General features: G+C 47.5%; 10 non-coding genes across 10 annotated transcripts; all 10 read right to left on the reverse strand.

Annotated features, from left to right (window-relative positions):
* Nucleotides 1-403: 403 nt before the first annotated feature.
* trnas-aga (transfer RNA serine (anticodon AGA)) lies at nt 404-485 on the reverse strand. The gene has a single exon. It is a non-coding gene; the product is annotated as a tRNA-Ser (tRNA).
* Nucleotides 486-605: 120 nt separating this feature from the next.
* trnak-uuu (transfer RNA lysine (anticodon UUU)) lies at nt 606-678 on the reverse strand. The gene has a single exon. It is a non-coding gene; the product is annotated as a tRNA-Lys (tRNA).
* A 902-nt stretch (nt 679-1,580) lies between these two features.
* Nucleotides 1,581-1,662, reverse strand: trnas-uga (transfer RNA serine (anticodon UGA)). The gene has a single exon. It is a non-coding gene; the product is annotated as a tRNA-Ser (tRNA).
* Nucleotides 1,663-1,782: 120 nt separating this feature from the next.
* trnak-uuu (transfer RNA lysine (anticodon UUU)) lies at nt 1,783-1,855 on the reverse strand. Its single transcript has one exon. It is a non-coding gene; the product is annotated as a tRNA-Lys (tRNA).
* Nucleotides 1,856-2,383: 528 nt separating this feature from the next.
* trnas-uga (transfer RNA serine (anticodon UGA)) lies at nt 2,384-2,465 on the reverse strand. Its single transcript has one exon. It is a non-coding gene; the product is annotated as a tRNA-Ser (tRNA).
* Nucleotides 2,466-2,883: 418 nt separating this feature from the next.
* On the reverse strand, nt 2,884-2,965 carry trnas-cga (transfer RNA serine (anticodon CGA)). Its single transcript has one exon. It is a non-coding gene; the product is annotated as a tRNA-Ser (tRNA).
* Nucleotides 2,966-3,407: 442 nt separating this feature from the next.
* Nucleotides 3,408-3,489, reverse strand: trnas-uga (transfer RNA serine (anticodon UGA)). The gene has a single exon. It is a non-coding gene; the product is annotated as a tRNA-Ser (tRNA).
* An 876-nt stretch (nt 3,490-4,365) lies between these two features.
* On the reverse strand, nt 4,366-4,447 carry trnas-uga (transfer RNA serine (anticodon UGA)). The gene has a single exon. It is a non-coding gene; the product is annotated as a tRNA-Ser (tRNA).
* Nucleotides 4,448-4,567: 120 nt separating this feature from the next.
* Nucleotides 4,568-4,640, reverse strand: trnak-uuu (transfer RNA lysine (anticodon UUU)). The gene has a single exon. It is a non-coding gene; the product is annotated as a tRNA-Lys (tRNA).
* Nucleotides 4,641-5,510: 870 nt separating this feature from the next.
* On the reverse strand, nt 5,511-5,592 carry trnas-aga (transfer RNA serine (anticodon AGA)). The gene has a single exon. It is a non-coding gene; the product is annotated as a tRNA-Ser (tRNA).
* Between the last annotated feature and the right edge of the window lie 1,908 nt (nt 5,593-7,500).

Here is a 7,500-nt window from a genome sequence, read left to right on the forward strand (position 1 = left end):
CACTGAGCTCCCAGCACATAACTTAAAATTATTTAAATACAATAGAGTAACATAAAGCAGACATAATAGAGTAACACAAACCTGAGAATAATCATAAAACCGAAATTTAACCACACTTTCGATTTGAAAGATGCGGAGCGTCGTGTACAACAGTAATACTGAAGCCATTTTCATTTGAATTTGCTGTCGAATGTACGACAACAAAGCACCGCAACAAGCGCCACCTTGTGGATGTAATACACAAATGTAAATGATCAGAGTAAACTCTGAGAAAACCGGAAAGTAAAACAGATAATTTTATAATTAAATATCGCAATACTTTGCGTTACTGTATCGATATAATTGCGTGCGCAAAATATCGAGATACTGAACAGAATCGATTTCTTCCCCCACCATTAGTCAACGTAGTCGGCAGGATTCGAACCTGCGCGGGGAGAGCCCAATGGATTTCTAGTCCATCACCTTAACCACTCGGCCACGACTACAAGCTGGCTGAAAGTGGCATGTCGTTTGGCTTGGTGCCTTGCAGCGTCGCTGCCCGAGGCCAGTGTAGATCAGCATGAACTCAACAACAAAACGTACCGCTCCACAAAAAGAAGCTCGTTCTCCTGAACAGGGACTTGAACCCTGGACCCTCAGATTAAAAGTCTGATGCTCTACCGACTGAGCTATCCAGGCTCTTGCTCGAGAAGCGTGCGTACTGCGTGGGAACGCAAAGCAAAATGAATCATATTGGCGCAGAAAAAAGAGTGTCCTCCAATGCATTGCGTTTCCTTCTTCGAAGATTCAGAACGGCCGTCAAAACGTCTGCTATGTCAAAATATATTTGCAAATTAGTGGGAATGCAGCCTATTAGACTGATGATAATAGTCATTAAAGGAAAATAATGCTAGGAAAAAGAACAAAAACTCACTGCTACATGTCTGCAAAGCCTCTTCACACGCTTCAATGCTGTTGACTGGCCGCGCTCTTATCGTTATAGTAAACTTGTGTCAAAGGCGCAGTTGTTTGTAGCAAATAGCAAGCCCGCGGCACTCTAGGTAACAGCCAGCGAGTGTACTGACACCTAGCGATTAGAAAATGTACACGCACCATATTCTCTTTGAAGCAAGATTCTTCCGAAATAAATAGGAGCGTTTCGTTTTCAGCCTTTTCTCTAAGGGTTCGAACCTGAGAGCTCATGCTTTCAAAGAAGGTCCCAGTTTCAATTCACTCGAACATCCAGAGCACATCAAGGGCACGCGCCGTGCACAAAAAGAGTAGGCCGAAGGACGGGGTGAGGAGAGGTGGTGACATGGAGCTCAATTTCAATGGCACCCAGAAAACCTTGCCGTGACCCGGATTCGCTGCAGGCCACAACGCAGAGTACTAACCACTATACGATCACGGCGAGCTACCGGTCTACCCGACGTGTCCCTGACTACAAAGGGGCCTTGTCATCTTTAGCTTGCAGACAAAACTGTTTCTTACCAACATTACTTTATTCAAGGGTAATCCTGTAACAGTGACTTTTTTTCCTTTTATAAAGTTTAAGCTAGGCCTCCAGAAGGTTACAAACTAAAGCAGACGAATGCTGTCAACGTAGTCGGCAGGATTCGAACCTGCGCGGGGAGCCCCCAATGGATTTCAAGTGCATCGCCTTAACCACTCGGCCACGACTACAAGCTTTCTGAAAGGGGCATGTCGTTTGGCTTGCTGCCTTGCAGCGTCGTTGCCCGAGGCCAGTGTAGATCAGCAAGAACTCAACAACAAAACGTACCGCTCCACAAAAAGAAGCTCGTTCACCCGAACAGGGACTTGAACCCTGGACCCTCAGATTAAAAGTCTGATGCTTTACCGACTGAGCTATCCGGGCTCTTGCTCGAGAAGCGTGCGTGCTGCGTGCGAACGCACAGCAAAATGAATCGTATTGGCGCAGAAAAAAGAGTGTCCTCCAATGCATTGCGTTTCCTTCTTCGAAGATTCAGAACGGCCGTCAAAACGTCTGCTATGTCAAAATATATTTGCAAATTAGTGGGAATGCAGCCTATTAGACTGATGATAATAGTCATTAAAGGAAAATAATGTTAGGAAAAAGAACAAAAACTCACTGCTACTTGTCTGGAAAGCCTCTTCACACGCTTCAATGCTATTGACTTGCCGCGCTCTTATCGTTATTGTAAACTTGTGTCAAAGGCGCAGTTGTTTGTAGCAAATAGCAAGCCCGCGGCACTCTAGGTAACAGCCAGCGAGTGTACTGACACCTAGCGATTAGAAAATATACACGCACCATATTCTCTCTGAAGCAAGATTCTTCCGAAATAAACAGTGACTTTTTTTCCTTTTATAAAGTTTAAGCTAGGCCTCCAGAAGGTTACAAACTAAAGCAGATGAATGCTGTCAACGTAGTCGGCAGGATTCAAACCTGCGCGGGGAGACCCCAATGGATTTCAAGCCCATCGCCTTAACCACTCGGCCACGACTACAAGCTTTCTGAAAGGGGAATGTCGTTTGGCTTGCTGCCTTGCAGCGTCGCTGCCCGAGGCCAGTGTAGATCAGCAAGAACTCAACAACAAAACGTACCGCTCCACAAAAAGAGGCTCGTTCACCCGAACAGGGACTTGAACCCTGGACCCTCAGATTAAAAGTCTGATGCCGTGACCCGGATTCGCTGCGGCCACAACGCAGAGTACTAACCACTATACGATCACGGCGAGCTACCGATCTACCCGACGTGTCCCTGACTACAAAGGGGCCTTGTCATCTTTAGCTTGCAGACAAAACTGTTTCTTACCAACATAACTCTAATCAAGGGTAATCCTGTAACAGTGACTTTTTTTCCTTTTATAAAGTTTAAGCTAGGCCTCCAAAAGGTTACAAACTAAAGCAGGCGCATGCTGTCAACGTAGTCGGCAGGATTCAAACCTGCGCGGGGAGACCCCAATGGATTTCGAGTCCATCGCCTTAACAACTCGGCCACGAGTACAAGCTGGCTGAAAGGGGCATGTCGTTTGCCTTGCTGCCTTGCAGCGTCGTTGCCCGAGGCCAGTGTAGATCAGCAAGAACTCAACAACAAAACGTACCGCTCCACAAAAAGAGGCTCGTTCACCCGAACAGGGACTTGAACCCTGGACCCTCAGATTAAAAGTCTGATGCTTTCTAATCGCTAGGTGCTATTGACTTGCCGCGCTCTTATCGTTATTGTAAACTTGTGTCAAAGGCGCAGTTGTTTGTAGCAAATAGCAAGCCCGCGGCACTCTAGGTAACAGCCAGCGAGTGTACTGACACCTAGCGATTAGAAAATATACACGCACCATATTCTCTCTGAAGCAAGATTCTTCCGAAATAAACAGTGACTTTTTTTCCTTTTATAAAGTTTAAGCTAGGCCTCCAGAAGGTTACAAACTAAAGCAGACGAATGCTGTCAACGTAGTCGGCAGGATTCGAACCTGCGCGGGGAGACCCCAATGGATTTCAAGCCCATCGCCTTAACCACTCGGCCACGACTACAAGCTTTCTGAAAGGGGAATGTCGTTTGGCTTGCTGCCTTGCAGCGTCGCTGCCCGAGGCCAGTGTAGATCAGCAAGAACTCAACAACAAAACGTACCGCTCCACAAAAAGAGGCTCGTTCACCCGAACAGGGACTTGAACCCTGGACCCTCAGATTAAAAGTCTGATGCCGTTACCCGGATTCCCTGCGGCCACAACGCAGAGTACTAACCACTATACGATCACGGCGAGCTACCGATCTACCCGACGTGTCCCTGACTACAAAGGGGCCTTGTCATCTTTAGCTTGCAGACAAAACTGTTTCTTACCAACATAACTCTAATCAAGGGTAATCCTGTAACAGTGACTTTTTTTCGCTGACACCTAGCGATTAGAAAATATACACGCACCATATTCTCTCTGAAGCAAGATTCTTCCGAAATAAATAGGAGTGTTTCGTTTTCAGCCTTTTCTCTAAGGGTTCGAACCTGAGAGCTCATGCTTTCAAAGAAGGTCCCAGTTTCAATTCACTCGAACATCCAGAGCACATCAAGGGCACGCGCCGTGCACAAAAAGAGTAGGCCGAAGGACGGGGTGAGGAGAGGTGGTGACATGGAGCTCAATTTCAATGGCACCCAGAAAACCTTGCCGTGACCCGGATTCGCTGCGGCCACAACGCAGAGTACTAACCACTATACGATCACGGCGAGCTACCGGTCTACCCGACGTGTCCCTGACTACAAAGGGGCCTTGTCATCTTTAGCTTGCAGACAAAACTGTTTCTTACCAACATTACTTTATTCAAGGGTAATCCTGTAACAGTGACTTTTTTTCCTTTTATAAAGTTTAAGCTAGGCCTCCAGAAGGTTACAAACTAAAGCAGACGAATGCTGTCAACGTAGTCGGCAGGATTCGAACCTGCGCGGGGAGACCCCAATGGATTTCAAGTGCATCGCCTTAACCACTCGGCCACGACTACAAGCTTTCTGAAAGGGGCATGTCGTTTGGCTTGCTGCCTTGCAGCGTCGTTGCCCGAGGCCAGTGTAGATCAGCAAGAACTCAACAACAAAACGTACCGCTCCACAAAAAGAGGCTCGTTCACCCGAACAGGGACTTGAACCCTGGACCCTCAGATTAAAAGTCTGATGCTTTACCGACTGAGCTATCCGGGCTCTTGCTCGAGAAGCGTGCGTGCTGCGTGCGAACGCACAGCAAAATGAATCGTATTGGCGCAGAAAAAAGAGTGTCCTCCAATGCATTGCGTTTCCTTCTTCGAAGATTCAGAACGGCCGTCAAAACGTCTGCTATGTCAAAATATATTTGCAAATTAGTGGGAATGCAGCCTATTAGACTGATGATAATAGTCATTAAAGGAAAATAATGTTAGGAAAAAGAACAAAAACTCACTGCTACTTGTCTGGAAAGCCTCTTCACACGCTTCAATGCTATTGACTTGCCGCGCTCTTATCGTTATTGTAAACTTGTGTCAAAGGCGCAGTTGTTTGTAGCAAATAGCAAGCCCGCGGCACTCTAGGTAACAGCCAGCGAGTGTACTGACACCTAGCGATTAGAAAATATACACGCACCATATTCTCTCTGAAGCAAGATTCTTCCGAAATAAATAGGAGCGTTTCGTTTTCAGTCTTTTCTCTAAGGGTTCGAACCTGAGAGCTCACTCGAACATCCAGAGCACATCAAGAGCACGCGCCGTGCACAAAAAGAGTAGGCCGAAGGACGGGGTGAGGAGAGGTGGTGACATGGAGCTCAATTTCAATGGCACCCAGAAAACCTTGCCGTGACCCGGATTCGCTGCGGCCAAGACGCAGAGTACTAACCACTATACGATCACGGCGAGCTAGCGGTCTACCCGACGTGTCCCTGACTACAAAGGGGCCTTGTCATCTTTAGCTTGCAGACAAAACTGTTTCTTACCAACATAACTCTAATCAAGGGTAATCCTGTAACAGTGACTTTTTTTCCTTTTATAAAGTTTAAGCTAGGCCTCCAAAATTTTACAAACTAAAGCAGGCGCATGCTGTCAACGTAGTCGGCAGGATTCGAACCTGCGCGGGGAGACCCCAATGGATTTCTAGTCCATCGCCTTAACCACTCGGCCACGACTACAAGCTGGCTGAAAGGGGCACGTCGTTTGTGGATTGGTGCCTTGCAGCGTCGCTGCCCGAGGCCAGTGTAGATCAACAAGAACTCAACAACAAAACGTACCGCTCCACTAAAAGAGGCTCGTTCACCCGAACAGGGACTTGAACTGTGGACCCTCAGATTAAAAGTCTGATGCTCTACCGACTGAGCTACCCGGGCTCTTGCTCGAGAAGCGTGCGTGCTGCGTGGGAACGCACAGCAAAATGAATCGTATTGGCGCATAAAAAAGAGTGTCCTCCAATGCATTGCGTTTCCTTCTTCGAAGATTCAGAACGGCCGTCAAAACGTCTGCTATGTCAAAATATATTTGCAAATTAGTGGGAATGCAGCCTATTAGACTGATGATAATAGTCATTAAAGGAAAATAATGCTAGGAAAAAGAACAAAATAAATAAATTCGAAATTCCGAAATAAATAGGAGCGTTTCGTTTTTCAGTCTTTTCTCTAAGGGTTCGAACCTGAGAGCTCATGCTTTTAAAGAAGGTTCCAGTTTCAATTCACTCGAACATCCAGAGCACACCAAGGGCACGCGCCGTGCAAAAAAAGAGTAGTCTGAAGGATGGGGTGAGGAGAGGTGATGACATGGAGCTCAATTTCAATAGCATCCAGAAAACCTTGCCGTGACCCGGATTCGCTGCGGCCACAACGCAGAGTACTATGGCCATGGCCAAGATGGCGCCGAGTATGGCTGCTGCGTTGCGAGCTCCGTCACAACATGGTAGTTTTTTGTTTGTTCTGTTTACAGTTCTTTTGTTTTTTGTCTCGGATGTTGTCTGTCTTATTCAGTACGACAAACAAACACTTTTGGACATTGGTTCCGCAATCGAACACCGAAAACCGGACTTTCATTTCTTCAGTGATGCCCCGCTGTTTACAAACACGGCAGCGGAGCCCTTTGTCTGGGCAGCTTGGCCGCGGAAACGCAGCCGGAGAAGGGGAAGAAGAGCCGGCGTTCTCGTCAGAGTAAGACGGCGTGCAAATCGACCCCCGCTTCCCAGTATTCTGCTAGCAAACGTTCAGTCTCTAGACAACAAGCTCTGTGAGTTGAGAGCGCGGATCTCTTTCCAACGGGAGACGAGGGACTGCTGCATTATCTGCCTTACAGAAACTTGGATGTCTGCTGAGATTCCAGACTCGGCCATCGAAACCGCGGGGTTCTCAGTGCACCGAGCGGATAGAGTTATAGACCTCTCAGGTAAAAGCAGAGGTGGGGGTGTATGTTTTATGATCAACAAATCCTGGTGTGATCAGAGGCACGTACATTCTATCAAGTCTTTCTGCTCTCCTGATCTGGAATTTCTCATGCTTCTGTGTCGACCATTCTGGCTACCGAGGGAATTCACAGCGGTCATTATCACGGCTGTGTACATTCCCCCACAAGCCGACACAGACCGGGCACTAAAGGAACTGTATGGGGAAATAAGCGAGCAGGAAACCGCGCACCCTGAGGCCGCGTTCATTGTGTCCGGGGACTTTAACAAAGCCAACTTTAAGAAAATAGCACCTAAATACCACCAACACATAAACTTTAACACACGAGGGGACCGGGTTTTGGATCATTGCTACTCCCCTTTCCGGGATGGCTACAAATCCCTCCCCCGCCCACCTTTTGGCAAATCGGATCACTCTTCCGTTCTCCTTCTGCCCGCTTACAGGCAGAAACTGAAACAGGAAACACCCGCCCTCAAAACGATCCAGTGCTGGTCGGACCAATCAGACTCTATGCTTCAGGACTGTTTTGATCACGCGGACTGGGAGATGTTCCGGTCGGCCTCTGATGACGACATCGAGGCTTATGCTGATAGCGTAACCTGTTTCATCAGGAAGTGCGTAGAAGACGTTGTTCCGATCAAAACAATACGGATTTACCCG

Source organism: Siphateles boraxobius, unplaced genomic scaffold, assembly GCF_051911475.1.
Source record: "Siphateles boraxobius isolate OS27281-9 unplaced genomic scaffold, OSU_SipBor_1 42, whole genome shotgun sequence".
In the NCBI taxonomy this organism is placed as follows: domain Eukaryota; kingdom Metazoa; phylum Chordata; class Actinopteri; order Cypriniformes; family Leuciscidae; genus Siphateles; species Siphateles boraxobius.